This window comes from Trachemys scripta, chromosome 4, assembly GCF_013100865.1.
Source record: "Trachemys scripta elegans isolate TJP31775 chromosome 4, CAS_Tse_1.0, whole genome shotgun sequence".
Lineage (NCBI taxonomy): Eukaryota > Metazoa > Chordata > Testudines > Emydidae > Trachemys > Trachemys scripta.
The window spans coordinates 108,830,468-108,851,802 of record NC_048301.1 but is presented as its reverse complement, the minus strand read 5'-3'; the positions used below and the strand labels follow the sequence as shown (position 1 = coordinate 108,851,802).

General features: G+C 39.8%; 1 protein-coding gene across 10 annotated transcripts in view; it reads right to left on the bottom strand.

Annotated features, from left to right (window-relative positions):
- The window catches only part of CHID1 (chitinase domain containing 1), a 275,026-nt gene that overhangs the window by 140,381 nt on the left and 113,310 nt on the right, over positions 1–21,335 (bottom strand). The window lies entirely within an intron of this gene.

The window sequence follows — 21,335 nt, the reverse complement described above, 5'->3', positions numbered from 1 at the left end:
GAGTTAAGATAACAAAAAAAAAAAAATCACATTTTTAAGTAAAAGGCAGAAAGGTTTAAAATGTATTCATTTTCTCATTAAAGAGAGAACTGACTGAGAGCATTGATCTATCGAGTAATACAGAGAGAATTTGTGAAGCCTTCCCCGAACAGTTGCCAATATATCTCAATCCAGATATTTAAAACTAAATACAAGTTGGCATCCTGTTCGTTGTAAAGTGTCAAAAGCATGCAATCTACTGAAGACAGAGCATCTTACCTCTGCCTGTGTAATCCACATACTTGCATTTCACAAATTAGTGATATAAATACAGAAAAAAGTAGGGTGAATTTCTAGCTCTTGATTTGTTTTATGGTACTTTGTGTACTTGAGGATTTATTGAAGACAGGCCAAAATCATCCAGAAATTGGGTGTCACGGGCAGTAGGAATGCTCATTAGCTGTTTGAAGCTACTTTGGTGATTCCCACTGTGGTCAAGCAGCCTGGTAGGACATACCCAGAATCATTCTCTGAGATCTGAACCAATGGGAACCGAAGAGCAGGAGAAGGAGTTTATAAATATGAGGAGTGGGAGCGAGACTGGAAAATTCAGCAGTGGAGCAGCTCCAGGATCAGAAGTGTTTTCTGTGTTCAAGGGACTTTGCTAGTTTTGTTGGATTTAGATTGCAGACTCCCTCACCCCACAGAAGGTGGAGAAGAGGACTAAAATTGCTGCAGGCTGTGCAAACTAAATACTGTAATTGCAGACAGACACTCAAGGTGAGTTTTATGAAGCCTGCAGTCTTTAAAAGGAGCTTGCATGCCCTCTACAGGGTTTGGACGCCATTTCACAGAGACAGAGAAGGGTAGAAACTCCCTCCCAAAAAGGTCCCCTTGGGAACTGTGTGTATTTGCAAATGAATAATTATATTTCTCATTTGAACTTATGATAGTAACAAGTACTAAAACTAAAACCCTGAAAGTGTTATCTTTAAAAGTTGTTATTGACAATATTCACAATTGTTTCAAGGGTTCAGCACAGCCCCACCATCTTTTCTACTCTTGTTGCACCCAAACATTGTAAACAAATCTTAGTTTTTTAAATGATGGGATTCCCAGGCTGATTTTTACACAAGCAGAAGCCAGACAAAAAGTAACACATGGAGAAAGTTCCCCACTCCTTTTGCTCTTATGTTTTCACTCTGGCATTGGTTCATCTGCAGTTCCTGACCAGAAAAGCATTCTTGCTCTTGACATGCCCAATTTCGCTCCCAAACGGTGCGGTGGTTGAAATCTAGACAAAGATCCATTAGGGATATAACCAAGATAACTAAACATAAAATAAAAATCTGGTGTAGCACATAAATTAACCCATGTCTTCTGTGGAGAAAGTCTAGCACATTAATCCATGCTAATCTATTTAAAATTTCAGTATTGCAGCCTGACAGTACTGCAGAGCAAGCACACAAAACATGCAGTGAAAAGGTCACAAATTGAAAATCAGATATCCTGTTGAAGCAATGACATTATAAATGAGCTAGAGGAAATTATAATCCCATCAGAATTCAATAAAAGGTACTGATTCATTCAAGCTTGAAAAAGGGATGATGTTTGGCATTTTGATGTAGATGTAAATGCAGAGTGAAAGTGTATATGCAAATATCAGCATTTAGTACATGGCACTTGAACAGAAATTCTAGCATTTTATTTTCAATAAACAAAGAAGCAAAAAAATAAGACTGGCATATTCCATCTATTTATGTATCACTTAACATGTTTCATGGGCGAGAGGTAAAAATTCACCCTGAACTTACAACTCCAGCCAATGAATGGCAAAGTAATAATGAACTGTAAAAGAAAATATTCTCTTTTTGAAGTCCATTCAAAATTTCCAGTTTAGACATCTATCACCAACTCCACAGACTTGGAAGCAAGGGAAGTTTGCAGAGTTACATTCCTATAAAAACTGTTCTGTGAAGAGCTGCTTTATCACAACTTTTGAATAGAGACTGATAATTAGAGCTCTACACAAGGTTACTAAATGACTACACCAAAACAAAACAAAAGATGTGTTCAGGCTATGGAATGAAATTCAGAGAACAGATTTCAAGTTCACGGTCTATTTCTGCTCTACCTATCCTCTCTAGCAGACAGTTTCCCACTTCCACTCCACCAACGATGTCAGCCTCGATAGCTCATTGGGAATTTTTCCAACACGCATTGTGTAAGGAGCAGAATAGGGAAAGTATATGTAAGGAGCTCCCTATAAAAACAGAAAGCCCACATAATTCTCCTTTAAATATCTCCTTCAAGTCCATCTATGCTGTCATGCCTACAAAGCACTTCTCATTGACTAGACAATGGGTTTGCTGTGACTACTGCCACCTTGTGCTCCCTCCTCCCTACATCTATTATATTCACTTGTTGTCTAGTTTTAAAGTTAGATTGTAAACTTTGAGCAGGGACTGCCTTATGCTTACACAGTGCCTAGAACACTGGATCCCTAACCTCTAGGTGCTACCACAATAATAGAGAGTGTATGGAGGTCGCTATAAATTAAGTAATTAAAATTGCTTTGTATCTTTTACATTTTGGCTTTTCCAACTTCTCAAATGATCTTTTGAGAATGATTTTATAGAATGATTCCCTAACCCCAACAAATAAATGAAGGTTAAAACCAGCAATATTTGTCTCTCTAAAAATGATACACTAAATCTCTCTTACACTGGTAAAAATCCATATTATGACAAACTAAATTTTCAGTCTCTGGGATCCGCTGTTCCAGAGAATTGTTCTATTTCAAAAGAAACTACTCCTCATGCACTCTCACACTTAAACTGTGGCTTTTACAACTACTGAATGGAAGCAGCATGTCACCGAGATTTCTTAATTCATAACTCTGGAGAGCTATTTAATTGGCAACTTCTAGTAAGGAATATGGATAAGTCAATGTCAGAAGTCTGCTTCTGCATAACATCATCTATGTTAAGTATGTAGTTGCCTATCACCTTGGTATCCAAGTGTCAGAAGATAAATTGCAGCCACGTGTGATAAGCACCTTTGACTGCTTCACCAGCCCTATGTCGACTAATCCATATTCCCAAGCATTCTGCAGGTTAATGAAACCAGATTTTGATCTCTAAACAATTTCAAACAACTTCACCCCAATATTAGTGAAAGACAGAAGAAAGCAAACTAAACTATCTGGAACCTCCTCCTTGCACCATGAGGAAAAAGAAGATTAGTAGGCTAGAATATTAAGAACATTAAACAATCTTTCATGTTTGTTTATCAAATAGCAAAGTACATGAGAAATTTCACATAGACTGGTTCAATTTTGACTAAGTGGAGATCAAGGGTATGTCCAAACCAGGCTTATAACAGCAAGCTACAACCTTCACTATGGAGGAACTCTACTCTCTGTAATGTTTGTTACACAAAGAATATATACAATATATTTATACATTTAGATTTTAACAGCATGAGTTACAGAGGATCATTATAACAAGCTTGGTACATTAACGATCTCCTTTGGGATATATATCTAAATGATTCATCTACATGTACTCAACTCATGCGTGATAAAATTAAGGATCAATCCCATAGGTTCTTATTCCCCACAGCAATCATAGCTCTCCCAACCCAATCAGTGCTAAAAATGTATTATTTCTGTGTAACTAGTCATATTCTCAATCCTTTCCCTGCCTTATTACTATAAATTGCTGAATTTGGTGAAATTTAACTCATATCCATGCTAATTAAAAGCAATATAAGGAAATGCAGAGTGACAGCTTCATTGACTTTACTTTTTAATCTCAGGACCAGGACATTAAGCTCTTAAAGTAGAAACAATATAAATAAAAAGTTATTGGGACTCCCAGACAGTAGTTACTGACAACACAGTTTTTTGCTGAAACATGAAAACAGTATCTTTGTAAAAAATAAATAAATAAATAAAAAACTGATGTCTTCAGTAACAAGTCTAATACTAGCAGTCACATACTGTTTGAAAAACTCCTTCAGTGAAAATTACTGGATGTTCAATCATATGGAGAAGTTTTAAGTTTTTGTCAGCCAAGTTCAGTTTCATATGGAAATGAGAAATACCACTGCTGAGATGACAAAAGTCAAGTTTTACTTGAACATGGAATGGATAAATAGCAACTGGCAAAAAACATGTAACTGAATTTAAGATAGAACATTAGTGATGTGTATGTGACACTGTATTCAATTACTGAATCAAAGTGTTACAGTTTTAGTACTGGAGCATTTTTTCAGAAAGGCAGCCAAAATTTCATAGTATCCTGTGTATCGGGTATAGTTAGGATATAGAGGTGAAATACACCTCTACCTCAATATAACGCTGTCCTCGGGAGCCAAAAAATCTTATCACTTTATAGGTGAAACCGCGTTATATCGAACTTGCTTTGATCCACTGGAGTGCGCAGCCCCGCCCCCCCGGAGTGCTGCTTTACCACATTATATCCGAATTCGTGTTATATCGGGTCGCGTTATATCGGGGTAAAGGTGTATAAGTATTAATTAATGTTGTAACACAGGACTACAGGAGAAACCCTTGATGACCATTGGAAGCTAGTGTGAATGTTGGAGACTTCCTTAAGGAGCCACCTGTTACTATGGAGATAACATGATGTAAATGTTAATGAGTAAAAGGGGAATTAACGAGTTCGACTCTGAAAAACTGGGCACCCCAAAAGTAGTGGGGTATGGAAGTTTAAATAAGGGAAGGGGTTAAAACCTTGATAAATATGTGGAAACCCCAGTGCATGTCAGCCTAACACATTATAAAAGCTGTATCCTGGCCTGTGTGCTTTGCGTGGGGGAAACACCAGGGTGACGACCATTGGTGGTGATGGTGAGGATAGGACGAGGACTAACACTTTGGATTTTTCCACAAAGCATAGTATGAGTAATGTAAATATTATGCATTCTGTACTGGTCTCTCTCTCCTTTACCAGACTTCAGTGTGTGGATTGTTTGGTTGGTTAAAAGTAATTACAGAAAGACCAATATGTAGTCTCTCTCGTGCACCGCGGGGTCTCCTGTCTATTGGTAACCTCTCTATTATAATTAATCTTGGGGTTGAACTCTCACAGATTTAAGTAGGTGTAAACCCTCACCTTGAGCCTGGTAATTAAAGTAACCCATAACTATAGATAAGGCTATACTCCCCTTGCTGTTTCACATATAGTCATAAAACGGCTGTTGTATCCCTTTCTTATTTGCATTATGGTAGTGCCTACTGGCTGCAAGGCAGGCAGGGGTCCCCACTGTCCCGGCATGAAGAATTTGAGGAGGTGTTCTTTCAAATCACAACTAAAAATGGTAGAGGCATAGGGGGCCAACTGAACTTCAGTAAGTTCATTTGGTGGTGGAGTCTGAAATGGAGTAGAAGCACTGGGAGAAAGTCTTGGCTATAGGGACTTTCTGAGAAGATGATAACCCCCTGAAATGAAGGCTATGCCTGAAGGAATAAACTTGAGTGAACTTCCTCTTCTGGTAACTAGGAGAAAAGGACTATGACTACAATGTGGGGGGGGGGGAGGAGGAGGATTCTGGTTGAGAGGGTCCCTTATAGGTCTATTCTTCAGTTGCTTTATTCATATTCTCAATGAAAAATGAGATCCTCATAGGGAAGGTCTTCCAGTCTGAGATTTGGCTCCAGAACTGAGAAGTAAACGCTCATTAGATTACAACAGAAATTGACACGAATCTGTCTGCGTTACATCAAAAATATTCTGTTTGAAGAGACTGAGCATGCCCAAGATGTCTTGATTCAGCTCAAGAAAAAAGACTGCAGTAGCATAAGCCCCTGCACAAGAAGAGATTCATTTTCTTGATCTTACTGGAAATACCACATCCATGGCATTGAGGAATAATACAGCTAAGGCCTTGGCACTGATCCTGTGGTCAGTCTGACTATAACCAAGCATGGGGGAGGATAGAGCTCAGGAGGGGGGTCTGGGTGTGGGGGGTCCAGATGCTGGGGAGTGGGGCTCAGTGGGGTGGTGATCCAGGTGCAACTGGTTGAGGCTCGGTGCAGTGGGGATCCGTGTGTGTGTGGGGTGGGGTGAGGCTTGGTGGGAGGGTCTGGGTATGAGGGGGTGTGGATGCATGGGGGTTGGGTGGATGAGGGAGCAGCTCCCTGTACAGTGATCCCTCTCCCTGCAGCTGAGGAGCAATGGGTTCAGGAAGCTGGGTGGGGGAAGAGTTTTCAGAGCTTCCTGCAGCCTTGGGAGAAATCTAGGGGGGTGTCTGATCCAGCCCCAGATGCCATGCAGGGGAAGAGGAAATCCGGTCCTCCCCAGCTCAGCTGGGACTAGCAGTTGAGCCTGGCGCAGGGTATGAGCCACCAGCTGGGTCTTCCCCAGTCCTGCCCCCTGCCCCACAGTGATTTACCTCTCTGCCAGCTACCCTGGGCACTAGAAACATACTGTTGGGGAGGGTCACATGACTGCTCATGGCTTCCCTTTGCTTCCCAGTCAGAAAGTCACTTTTCTGCAGGGAAGCAAAGAATTCTGTAGGGGACATGAATTCTGTGCATGCACAGTGGCACAGAATTCCCTCTGGAGTAAAAAGGTTAAGGACAGAAATTCATTAACCTTACACTCTTACTGTACCTTTTTTTAAAAGATGAAGCATGTCAAGATTGAAAGTTATCAGTAAAAACTTAATCAAGTACCTGCTATGCAGCTAGTAGTACCAATAAGCTGTTTGCACAAATCAAAAACTGTTAATGTTGTGGAACATGTGCACTTCAATTCCTTCAGTGTCTGTAGCTATACTTTCCATTAGTAGTTTCTGTATGTATTACTTCAACACTTGTTCATAGCTTTATGATTCCAACCCTGTTTCTTGGTGGGTTTTGCAAGTTCTTCCATCAGGAAGGAGACAATTACACATATTTTGTTGGTGTAGTTGATACTTCTGTCATGAAGTTTAACATCTGCATCATAGTTCTTGGCCTATAAAAGGCCTGCACATATGAATATTTAAATTGCTCTGCAGAATTTGGATGACTTTTTAAAAATGCATAAGGAATGGAAAACCATAAGGAAACACTAGAGGCAAAGTTACCCAAATACATTCCTTTAATTTGATTGCTAAACAATGTCATCTTGGTAAAGAAGGTGCTTTACACTTTCAAAACGCGCACAGACTATCTCAATACACAACCAAGAATGACAGATGTGTCTTTATTGTTTCACTGAAGAAAACACTGAACTGTGCTTTGTCAGGCAAATGTCGAAATTTGGGGTTTACACATGTCAGAGTTTGCCTCAGAAAACTTTAAATAAGGCCTTATTATCAAATGAAGTAGTATTCAGTTGTCTCGCTAAAAAAAAAAAAATCAAGTACGATAATTATATTTGAATTACAAAGAACATTTCCCCCTTTTAGATCTACTCTGCTGATATTTGAACTAGTTAGAAAAGCCCTATAAAAAGAGGTAGAACATCAGAGCTAATCTCTGTCAAATCTGAAGTTACATGTGGCCTCTGCAGACACTTAGAACGAATGGTGAAGTGTCAGTGAGGGCTGACAGATCACTACATCCTACTTCATTTATTTTAATTGCCCCTAATTGATAGTAGGGTCAAAATCAAAGTCAAGCCATAGTGGTGAAAAGGCTGAGGCTTCATTGCCAAGATGAGCTGGAGAACAAAGCTTGAGGGCTTTTTTTGCTTTATTTGAACTGTTACACCGAATACCATTTTACTCTGCAGTTTCTTTCCAATAGCTAGTAGGGCAGAGTGGGTTGTGTGGTATTTTGAGAACACCCACTGCACTGTTATACCAGTGACAACAAATGCCTTCCACGAAAAACAATCTCAATATTAAATAGAAAAAATACATGCCGTGTAAGCAATTACTGAAGATATTTTAGCTCCATTCCATACTACAAAAGCTTTCACATCCCTTCTTCTCAGATGTGTTTTTTCCTGCTTAATTTTAGGCACATGCATAGCCCCAGTAAGACTACTCAAATGCTTTGCTGGAGTAAGGCCCTATTGGATCTGGCCTTTGTGATCATTGCTGTGTCCTGCTTTAGACAAGTAAATTCAATCTCCATTTAGCTGTGAACATTCACAACTTCTGTCAGATTGTAAGTCAGAGGAAGGCAACCTATGGCATGCATGCCAAAGGCGGCATGCGAGCTGATTTTCAGTGGCACTTACACTGCCCACGTCCTGGCCATCAGTCTGGGAGGCTCTGCATTTTAATTTCATTTTAAATGAAGCTTCTTAAACATTTTAAAAACCTTATTTACTTTACATATAACAATAGTTTAGTTATATATTATAGACTTCTAGAAAGAGACCTTCTAAAAACATTAAAATGTATTACTGGCACACAAAACCTTAAATTAGAGTGAATAAATGAAGACTCAGTACACCACTTCTGAAAGGCTGCCGACCCCTGCTGTAAGTCATCCTAGAAATATGGAGTTAAAGTGCAGGAAAGGAAAGGAAAGGAAAGGAAAGACCTTACCAAGATTCAAAATGTAGAAGAATATGCACCCTGACAATATGCTACAGAACTGGAAGCCAAGCCAAGCCAGATATCAGGGCTTTTGCATCCATGCTACTGGAAAGCCTTCTAGGAAGAGCAGAGTTCACTGCTGATAGAGCTTCTGATGCAGGTATATCTTTAAAACTACTGGCAGCTACTACTGGTGTCTGTGCTATGCACATAAGCGCTCAACATAAATCACTCAACATTCTACCACAAGTTTCTGCTCCAAGACATCACTGCTCTAATACATTTCTGAATTGTTTTCACACACTTAGGAGATCTGTAATTCACCACCTAAAGTTATTGCATTGTCAAAAATCTTGAAACAGATCAGAAAGTGAAATTGGTTTAAAAACCCGAAAAAAATGGCTGAGTATTAGCTTACAAATTCATGCTGAAATTCAAATGGTCTGAGAAAAAGGCTTCCTCCTTGACTGACAAGGAAATATTCAGTTTTCCCCCAATTCCCACCCCCCACGCAAAATACTCCACAGCCTCTAGCCCTATTCCCCTATTGGAATTCTGTAGTCCCAGCCTCTCAACCCTCTCCTAGCCTTTCTTTTCAAGCTTTCCCCTTCCTGGGGCTTCTCATGCATTTTCCTTCCCCACATCCCACTCAGTCACCATAGCAGGAGAAGGCAATGCCAATGGGTCTTGGACCAGCTCTCTAGTTCCCTCCCCTTTTTAAGGCCTTGTCTACAATACACAGAATTTGCCAACTCAGCTATACTGGCATACTAGATACAGCTTATGCCTATAGAGGGAATTTTCTGCTGGCATCGTACCACCTCCCCAAACAATATTAGCACAGCATTCTTCTGGTGGCATAGTTGCATCTACACTGGGGCTTTTGCTAGCATAGCTATGTCACCTAGGGGAGTTGTTTTTTCACACCTCTGACACAGCTATGCTGACAAAACTTTGTTGCGTAGACCAGGCCAAAATTAGAAGACTCCTTGTTCTATAAACCATCAGAGAGCAGGGAGAACTCTAAGTAGGTAGGGGAAACATGAGTAGCCTATGGTTAGAAGAGGGAAGAGCACTCAACTCCCTCTGTTCTCCCAGGCTCAGGTCTACAATATCATCTCCCCACCACTGAAGGTCCTTGGCTCACCCATTAAGTTTAATAGTAGAAGCAATCAGGTGAAGATGGATTAGGGCAACAGTCACATGATGAGATCAAAAAGAGTGAGCTGTTTGTGTATATACATAAAGTACCTTTACTGCACAAAATCTATAACTGACTAATTCATTCCAACAGTGGAATGATGAATTATCTTAGTACCCAACTGCCGATCACAATCTGGGTCAAGCGTGGAAGCGTCTCTAAGGACAGATGGAATTCAGTTCTGACTACTCTGGGCTGCTTTTTTGGCTCTCATTTATTACTGCCTTAGTTCAGATATTGATCTGCTATGCCAGCCAGCTCCAGTACCAGGATTGTTGCTGAGACTGCATATCTTTTGCCTGATTTTAGAAGTAGGACTATTTCAGCTAGAGGAAAGAAAGATAAGATAACATCACATACTCTTTTATTTTGAATAGCATGAAGTTCTACCACTTTACATCCTGAGCAAGTGTGGAAATTCAATTCACTGAATAGATTAATGTTAAACTGTAAGAAATGCAGATTAGAAAATCAGTTTATTAATATTAGAAAAACTGAGTTGCCTTCTTTTAAGCCTTAAAAGAAAATCCTGTCTGTTCAAAAAGCACCCAGTATACATCAAACAGCTTCCCTCCTTTAAGGAAATACAAATGATCTCATTACTGTCAGTTTACTAGTAAAGAAAACAGGCAATTAGAGTCTGGTGCTATTCAATCCCGTTCTGTTCTACTGTAGCCTATGATAAACATGTCCTGCCTTACAATAGCTGTATCCAGAAACATATATGTCATTAGTTTATTTTTAAACAGATCATTTTTCCCCATCATCAGACATACTAATCAACAGCAGGTCTTGTCTATTGAATCAAAATCAATGGGGAAATAGATTAGAAAGTGACATTTACCAAAACAAAGGAAGTGCCAGTTTTAGGGTGAGATGGAAGAGGGAGACAGCAGCTGAAAATCTGCTCTGTACAGCTCACTGTATAACCCACTTTGTGATGCTCTGAACCCCCTCTAGTTGTGGATGGGCCAGAGAGGTTGATGAGCATAATACAGCCTTGGCTAACAAAGGCAAGTCTTTAGGCTCAAAGAGCAGAGGAAGTTGTGTTTTTAGAACCAGAGGTCCCAGGTTCAATCCCCACTGCAGACAACCCCCCAGGGGCATGGTATAACAAGAGCATTTGGCCAGTACTACATCTTCCTCAAGGGCTAATCCTACAGGATGCCAGGTGCTTCCTGGAGGCACTTAACACACCCATCTGCAACTGATTTCAATTGGGGGCTGAAGGTGCTAAGTGTAGGCCTGGCTTGACATAAGTAAGGCACATGGCATGAACTGAGCATTAAATTGTATCTTTCCAGAGCCACACACAGTGTGGGAAGAGACAGCAGGAACCGATCAATTAACTACACTGGGATCAGAACAGCAGCAAAGTTAAGCTTCCTGACATCCCCTTGAGCCTACCCAGCACTATCACGAGCAAATCTCAACCAGCACTCTCTACAGCCTCAAGCTCCCAAATCCAGCAGCATTCACTCAGTTACACATTCACTCACCAGCAGTAGCCCCCCATCCCTCCTTTAGCACACACTTCCCATCATGCACACAGAGCCCCGCATTACCAAATACCCTTTAGCAGCACAAATCCAGCACATCCATTAACCAAAACCATCCTGTATAGCAAATAATTCTGTTTATTGCCATGACTACAACCAAAACATTCTGTATTGCCACAAAGAAGTGAAGAATGCATTTAATACGGATTGCAGAATTGAAGTCAAAGCAAGAAACAACAGTTGTTTTGGGAACTGTGCGTGGAGAAAAGTTTAAATCCTCCATTCTGAAGTCCTTATTAATTACAATACTAAAAAAAGTCAAGTGGTTCAATGTTTCAAAAAAATGTACAGTTAATTTCATTACAAGTTAAAACAATGGCTGCTTATAAATTACACTATTTTACCTTATAATACACAAATAATAGCTCAAAAACCACCACCCAATCCTAGAATGAATAACAGATAGATGTACCATGGAAGCCTCGCATAACAGAACATTTCAGTGGGAAAGAACTTGTATGCAATACATTCCTTGCAGTACAGATCCTTATTACTGAATTCTTTAAGCAGTTTTTACAGTGGGGGGAGGGAAGGGGGAAAAGACTGAAGCCTGAGCCCACCTGAGCCCCACTGCCCTGGGCGGGGGAGGGGGCAATTACAAAGCTTGGTGGACAAATCTAATGCCAGCCTTGGCAACCCCATTAAAATGGGGTCGCAACCCACAGTTTGAGAGCCACTGGGACAGACTATACTGGCGGGGGGGGACACAAGGAAGGAGTGACAACCCTGAGTGACAAGATGGATTAAGTGTCTAAGGCCTTGGCTACACTTTGAGTTACAGCGTTGTAAAGGCTCCCCCAGTGCTGTAACTCACTCCCCGTCCACACTGGCAAGGCATTTGCAGCGCTGTATCTCCGTGGTTGCAGCGCTGCATGTACTTATTCTAGGTGGGTTTCTGCCATTGAAAAACTTCTTGACATGAGACCTGGAAGTGTAAGAGCCTCCTTAGCATACAGTTCCATGCTCTCTTCCATAAGACAAAATCATGTCTCTTAAGAGTCTGCCTACACCCCCTTAAATCAGCCCTAATAAGGATGCAGCAGCTCACCCATCACATAATCATCCCCCTCACCAGTTCATGGAAGCTTTCATTTTAATAAGTTTTGCTGACATGAAATTCAGAGGAAACCACTTCTAAAATGTCACTTTTTATTACCTGCTATTTACAGAATAGCAGTAGAATTTTTATACATCTTTATACTGCTTGGGAGGCATCTTATTTTGTCTTTGAATAGCACAATGCAATGTCAAATCAGTTTCTCCTACGTTTCAACAAGCAATTTATGCCAATCTACTCAAATGTGTAAAAATGACCATAAAAGCCCTATTTGGATTCTTTCTTTGAAGTTAAGCATGCACATTATCTCATGGCAGTGGAGATATTCATTTATCTATTTTAAATATCTACATTTGGAACAAAAACAACCCTTAGGGGCAGAGTACATTCAGTAACTGTATTGATAATATTTACAGCCAGGTAAAACATTCAGAGTGCTTCTTCCTGTCACAATTGAAGGTAACTCCACCTGAATCCTCCCTCTGTGGTCCCTTGAGAGCACCCACTCTAGGTTCCTGGCTCCTGAGCAGTCACCTCTCTTGGATAGAGACCCATATCTCCCCCACTGCTGATGGGGGGGGGCTTTAGGCTTCACAATTCCCTGCCTGCACAGTGATATCCCAATCAATCTGGATTGTCTAAACAGGCCAGAGTCTGGCCTTTGCTTTCTCTTTGAAGGCTATAAACAGTGTAATTGACAGTGGCTAGAAGTTACCACACAGGTCTTTCTAAGCAAGCACATTTATTCTTAAGATGAAAGCATTACAGAGAAAACATATTAAAAACAATAAAAGAAGCTATGCACATGTGAATAAGATTACCAGAGATCATCCCACAACTCCAGGAAGGGAGGAGTCACTCCTTCAAACCACACAAAAGGGTTTTTTGTAGTTCAAGTTCATAACAATCAAGTTCACACAACCATTAACACTTCAATCTTTCTTTCATATAGCTTTATGCCTTTGATCTTGGCCTCATGTAGCAGGTGATCAGATGATAATGGTCTGCTCTTCCAGGAAAAGCTTCAAAAGGCTGTGGTTTTGCATAACTCGGGGATAGGAAATGCATTCACCTCTCCCTAGGTATTTCCCCCAGGAAATCCACTTCACACACATTGTCCCACAAGATCATTCTTATCTGACACATTGTTCAATATAGTTCCTTGATCATCCAGGCCCACAATACTATATAGTCTTTCCATTTAATACAAGGGACTCCAAAGATACTTAAATTTAATTCAATAAGGTTTTTCAAGAATATTGCAGGAAATTGTCATATCTATCACACTTCTCTTTAACAGTATTGTACAAATTAATGGTTCAACATACACATAGTATATTAAGTTTAACTGGGACATGCTTAATCAGGACCACTGATTTACTTAAAGCTCAGGGAACAGAGTTAGCCTAATGATAATGATAATGAATACTAATCTGTTTCTGAATCTATTAGTAGGTTCAACTCCCACTCCCAATGCCATCACAACTACATTTATATGATGGTAGTACCCAAAATGCACTAGGAATTGTACCAACAAAGGAAGATGGTCCCTTTCCCGGACACCCATACCATCTAGGAAAAACAAGTTGGCAGAGAAAGGGAATACAGACAAGCAAGATGGTAAGGATAATGTTTGGCACAAGTAGGTTTTTATATCTATATAAATATGTGTTTATAGAAATTTTAGCTTTCTCTACAGAATAAAAAGTAAATGCACTCATCTGCTCTAAGCATCCTTGGTATCCTTTAAAATGGTTATCCAGATGTCTTCATTACATTAGCAATTTCATCTGAGCTCCAAGCAGCCAAAAGATATAGAAAGCTAAAAATACTACTCCCCACTCTCAATTCCCCTCAAAAACTAGAAAGGAAATATTAACTTTAGAGCATGCTGTAGAGATCAGGAAATTTGGATTATTTAGGGCTGGAGCAAGTTTTAAAGTTGAAGGCCTTCAATCCCCATTACCCCCTTCATGAAAAGTTGTTCCAGCTCAAGCACATCAGCTGTGGCAGTACAGTACTAGTGAGGCTGTTTGACGTATGTCAGTCCCAGGCCATCACGGTCTTTACAGGTCAAAAATCACCATCTTTAATTCTATCCAGACACCAGAACCAGTGCAGGTCACAGAGTAGTGGGGCAATACACTCACAGTATGATTCTCCACTTAAGCAGGCAGATGTGTTTTGTGCCAGCTTCAGTTTCCAGATGGATTTAAAGGCAAAGCCTCATGAACAAGGCACTGTAGTAATCTTTTATTTTTATATATATATATATATATATAAACTTAAAAATATTCCCAACCACCCCATGACATCCCAGTTTAGGAAAATTCTACTGTATTTTCAAAACACTCTGGAGAGTAATGCCAAGTATCCAGAGATTCCAATGCCAGAAGGAACCATAGTGATCATCTAGTCTAATCTCCTGTATAACACAAGCCATTGGAATTGTACCTCTAATTAACACACAAGTCAACATTACATTTATATAAATGGAGTGGATGACACTGTTTGCACATGATGGACTTTAATGACCCAAGTTCAAATGTATTCTAGCTCACAAGCAACAATGACGTTTAAGGGCCTCGAGCTTGTCTATATAACAAAGTCAACACATACTTCACAGATATTATCCACCAAGGAACAGAGTAGCATTGGTGAACTGGCAGAGCCACCCAAAGTAAGCCAAGAAAAAGGAGCATATACTATTGCAAGTGAAACGTAAAATGAAAGTTCACAGGGCTAAGAAAGCTTTTGAGAAGCAAATAGCCAAAGGAAAAATAAATATATGGGAAGCAGAACTTAGCCTGTCAAAGAATAAATGGGCCTACTGGTCTACCAAAGATCTAAGGGAAGCAATAAAGGGTAAGGATATTGCAGATTTTTCAATATTCAGAATGTATTAAGGAGCTACTCACCCTAGATCTACTCTTTTCAAGTAAGGATGAAGTACTGTCAGATTGAGATATCAATAGATGACGTGCTGGAACAAATGGGTAATTAGATCAGCATGTCACCAAGACCAGATGGTTAAGTTCTGACAGGATTTTAATATAGTGGCACATTTTAATGACTGCATCTTTGCAGTTCAGAACTTCATGCTTGAGGACCGAAGCACAGCAAATACTGTACCTCTAAAAAACAGATTACATTATAGATCCACACATCTTATTTCAGAAACTGGGCAAAAATCATTTGAGATAAAAAGGAGAAACCAACAAGGCTTCTGTGAAGCAAAATCATTGTGGTATTTGGTTGATTTAAGTATCAGAGATGTCCTATTACTTGTGAGATGCACTCATTAAAACAGCAAAAAATGTATGTACTGAGCTGCACTGAGATATGAACACATACTTATTGCAAAATGTAAGCAGCATTAATAGCAGTTTCTAGCATAACTCCCAATGACAGATAGCATTGTGCTGCAAGAGAAAAAATGTTTTCATTTCATTTAATTATAATAAAATATATACACACTTTTTTTTATGATGGACATAAAGGGAAAAGGATATTCTGCATGTCTATTCAGACAAATAATGATTGAGAACTTACACCTTCAGATTACATTCTACAATAAAAGCCATTGGCTAGATATTTTATGCAAATAGAAATGCTACAGAAAATTATTTTGTGATCTTCCTGATTAGAAAATATTCAGTGCATGAAGTCTGCCTATGCTCACAGTCTCACTCCATCCACCGCTTACTACAGTGTCATCAACCATCCCTGCCACGGAGGAAAACACAAGGCCAGTAAAGGTTTCAACACTTATGCACATTTAATAAAGTTAAATATCTAGATGCAACCAAATCCTTAAGTGCATACTATATTTAAAAATCAAACATCTTGCATACAGACTCATTGACTATGAAAGGCTTAAGACATATTCCAACTGTATCCACTTAAAAAAAAAAAAAAAAAAGGATCAGACTCGTCCCCATACAGTCGCAGGCAAAGGCCTATGTAAGTATATGCCCTTGCAATACGCCCAGGTCAATACTGGGCTCTGGGGAACATTGAAGACAATAGTACCACCCACTCTGCACCTACATGGGAGGACTATTAACACAAGCACTTAATGTTATTCTGCAGGAGTTGACAAGCTGAAGAGGCTGTCTTCCAGGCAGCCAGGACTCATGTCAGAGTACTGCTTGACCATTTTACAGGTCAAACCAAACACTTGGGATTGTACCCAGAAAGAAACTGTAAACCAGGGCAGACTCAGGAGCACAGGCACGGTGTACAGTAAAAAGAAACCATAAGCAAGCCATACACCTTTTTACACTAGGTAAAGTTACAGAGTTGCCTTCAGATGTAGCCAGGCCCAAGGGACCACACAGCAGAAGGCAGACACTGAAGTGGAAGAGCACATAGGGGTAATCCAGTCACACAGTTTGAGCACATCAAAGGGGGCAGCAGGAATAAAAAGATGACCAGAGAAGCAGAAAAGACCTAAAGTTTGCAGAGCCTTAATTTCTGAGACAGAACAAGAGAGGAATTTTATTCTTGGTGGGTTGGGGGAGGATAATTAAATGAGAATAGTAACTAGTGGCATTGGTATATACTGCTGAGATGGGGTGTACAAACCCCACGCTGGAGAACAAGGGGTTTACAAGCAGCTCTGGGCCGAGGCAGTCCCGCCCAGCCGAACCTATAAAGCCTGTACAAGTTGGAGGCAGAGCTTAAAAGGGAAAGTGGAGCAGCTCAGAAGGAGGCAAGCAGGAGAAGGGAACAGATCTCTGCTCTGGGGAAATAACAGCCCAGGAGCTCTTGTTGCCTGAGACCTGACCACACTTAGTCCTGTCCAAGCCAGCAAAGGAGAGAGTGGAGACTGTTTAGGAAGATCAGAAACTTTATTTTCAGTTCAGTTCTTTAATTTAACCTGCAAGGAAATAAAAAAGGGGAACTCAGATGGGAAGTGATGCAAGGATGCAGCTATTTAGCACCCTACGGTACAGAACTTAGATCACCTTGGGCTGGAGCCTGATGGGGAGGGTAGGCCTGGGCTCCCCTACCACCACTTGAAGGTGGGATAACAATAAGAGTCTACCGCTTGGTGGGGAATCCAACTGGAGAAAACCCTGAATGCACAAGGGACCAGACACCAAATCCTGGAGCTAAGGAGAAAGTCCTGACACCCTAGTGGACACCAACAGACTTCTCCGTTATTGGTTTTTTCTTTCTGTATATTCAGAAAGGAGCGGAATATAGCTCATGACTTGGCCGGAGGACTGAGCCACAAAAGAAGGTAATGATCCCTTAGACCAGAGTTGTAAAACAAAGGGGGACCACCTGCCTGATCACTAGGCACCACTGCTGGTAAGAGTCACCTTTCACAACAGCTTTTAAAACAAAATATACACCTGTGCCCAGAGCTCTGGATAGGTGCAGTTTTACAACAGAATAATAAAATTAGCAACAGGAAAGCCACTGAGGGTTTGAAGAGATTGCTTGTAGCCAGCATTGGGCAAGATGGATTTTGTGGCAAAGTTCTGGATGGATCGAATGGGGCAGGAAGAGACACAAAAAGGCAGGAGAGAAGGCTGCAGTAGTTTTCAGTGACAGCTCCCTCCCCTTGCTGCATCTTCAATTGAATACACTAATTCCATCAGAAGGATAGTCCTTCAGTCTTTTCCTACAATATAGTTAGTGCATTGCCATTTAGGCTTCCTCCCACACCCTCCAGCTAATCTGACAAGGAAGGTTAGAGGGTAAGGAAATAAACCTAGCCAGATGTCACCCTGTTGAGTTCCTCACCCTCTTCCCACACAGGGAAAGCAGAAGAGTCATTCACCTCAAAACCAAGGCAGAAAACATGAATGAACTTCTGCCAGACCCTCCTTTTCCTTTCTACTGCTCACCCCGGGCCCCTATACTTCATTGAGACGACTTCCATTTTGGTTGACATTAGTGTTGTCTTGACAATTTCTCTCTTATTTAGGCGTGCTTAAATAATGCTCATAACTGACAGGATAACGGTGATGTTTTGATCATGGAATGTATTGCGTTGGAAGACATAGCTAAGAGAAAGTTAATCAGCATAATAAAATACACAAAACGTAACGCTAAAAGTCCCTTTACAGGGGATAAAGCAGGGATATGATGACATGAAAATAGTGTAGACAGCAAAAGTTATGTAAATTGAAGTTTGCACATGCATATTGTATGGGTTATGTAAGTCACAATACTTAATGCTGATTGGAAGAAAGCTAATGAATATGTAATGTGGAAAGGTATAAGAAATCAAGTGAACACAGGCTCAGGTAGGAGAATACCTGACTATAGACTGAGACCACCAGGTGAGCTTCCAAGTACCCCAAAACTTGGTAGCTTGAGCCCCTCATTGTTCTGCCTTATCTATTTATCATCTATCAAATATATGCTCAGAACTATAGATGACAGCGATTCTGTCTGAAAATTTATAAATAAAGGCCAAAACTGATTAAGTCTCAATTAAGTTGACTCACGTCTCACCTTGCACACCCCACAAGCAGTATCCCAGAACATCTTTTCTTGTAAACTGAAGTTTATGTATGCTGTGATTCACTGTAACATAATAGTGTATTAATCCCATTCTCAGTACATTTTCCTCCCCCCAAAACAGTGCTCCAGTAATCAGATCTTAATGATTAAGTATAATAAAATTCTTAAGAGTATCTACAATATTTAAAAGACAATGTATACACTGACTTATTGTCAGTGAAAATCTTAAGACTCACTCCAACTCTCCATTTATTCCCTTAAAAGAAAAAGGATCAGACCTATCTCAGCAGGCCACAAGCAAAAGCCTGTATAAGTAGATGGCCTTAGAAAAGTGTCTTAAAGGTCAATCTTTGGCTCTAGCAGAAAACCATGATGAACAAGTTCCATAGCCAAGGGCATATTCCTTACCCCTTCGTTATTTGTAAACCACCAGTAATGGATCTCTCCTCTGAAGTGCTGCAAGCAGTGAGGGTTCATGTATATGTAACAGATATTGTGTACCAATTTCCCATATTGGCCTGCAGATTCAAGACACCCCCAAGTCAACAAATACAGCATCCCCACTGGATGTGTGATTAATGTTTTTCAAAGAGACACAGGGGCTGAATGCTGGAGCTTCCTTTACAAGTAGTTTTTTTTACCAGTTAAAATAAATAAAGTAAATTTCACTCTAGAAGATCATCAGCCAGTGGTACTTTTCAATAATAGATCCAGATTCAACTTCTAAGTGTGTATAGCTAAGATACCAGAATTTAACTATGCATCCTCAAAATACAACTCTGGAAAAAAATTAGCTTAAACTGTGAATCTGTTTTTATTAAATAAAGCAGAAGCACCAATTACAAAGCAGCATACATGAATAGAAGCAACTGTTTAAAATTGAAAGCCTACTAAGTTAAAAAAAGTATCTAGAATGTTGTTTCAAATTACTTTTGCTAACTGAAATATGACAATACTATGCACTGCCACTGAAGTCAGTGGCAGAAGGACCATTCCCCTGAGTAGTAACTACTTTAACTCCATCGTATTCACTGCAAACTCTCTTACATCTCTAAATGTATTCTCTATTGGAAACAGTTATAGTAATTTTCTACACCACTTAACTAGAAGGGTTTTTTTTGCCACTAACTCAAAGACAGCATGCTTGGGTCCCATAATATACTATAGAATACACTATAAAAGTAGATACTATATAGCAATACAGTATAGTTATTATTGGAAACTTCGCTACGGACAGTGCAGTATCATGAAAGCCAGGAGATAGTATTCCTATATTCCTAGGTTTTTATACATAAAGTATTGTAATGGAAACTATATTAATTATACTATCTACTAGAGTAAATATACTAGTAAATACAGAAGTGTTTCAACACTGTAGCATTACTTCTGCAAAACCAGTATTGCACATTTTACTATAGCAATACGATAGATTTACTGTAGACAAGATGGGTGAGGTAATATCTTTTCTTGGACCAGCTTCTGATAGGGAGAGAGACAAGCTTTCGAGCTACACAGAGCTCGTGTCATTTTGTTACCCACAGCAAGAATCCTTTAATATAAAAGCTTCTGTTCTAAGTAACTGTTTCTTCTTCCCCATCCCTTAGTCAATGTCATTCAGGCCCCCATTATTCAGCTAGATTCAGGAACGATTCATCACCTGCAATGAACTGCATCTACAATTTTGCACTATAACAAATTGCCAGGAAAAGGCATTAATAAAGGGCAGATAAGGAAACTGTGGGAGCAATTCATGTGGGCAACAAATGTCTGCACAAATGAAGGCCAAGACAGAAAATCAGACCCTCAACTTAAAAGTATTTGCCCAGCTAAGGTGTATTTTACTGCTTAATGGACAAGCAATAATACTTATCCTGGGTGCATTGGTTAACTAACACATCTGGCCTACAGTTGAAAATGAGAATTGTACTTTGTGCTCAGGTTCTTATACTTACACACAAAACTGCTGAACACAGTTGATTTACCTGCCAAAAATCCTTGTTCCTTCTCTGGCTCAGCCAGCTGTATCTATACTATATTTTGGAAAGAAGACAAATGGCTAATTATGTGTGGGTATCACCCAAAATTGGAACAGCCATTTTCTTCTAAAAACCAAATTGGAGTTCCAGGCTATGTTTGGTAAAGTTGCCTTTATTTCTCTTTATCTGCTTGTAGGTTTTATTCTCAAGGCAACTTCTTGTACCTTTTTCCTTGAGACACCATTTACAAAAACAACTGTATTGTGACAGCATATTGTGGCTGTAAAATGAATACTGAAATTAGCTTAACAGATAATTTCAGAAGCTGAGAAAAGCAAAATGGAAAACAATACTTCAGAACATTTTAACAGAATTTCTGGCTTCCAAAAACACAAGTCAATCCCTTTGCATACAAAGTCCCTACTCTATTTTCTATGGCTGATGAGAATTTCTTCAAGCTATAACTTAATTTAAAGCCTTGATCATTTTTGCCACTGCCATTATGATTGTAAGTCAGTATTTCTAAACACTAATTATTAAAACTGTGAAAGACATCAACTTTAAATAAAAGTTTG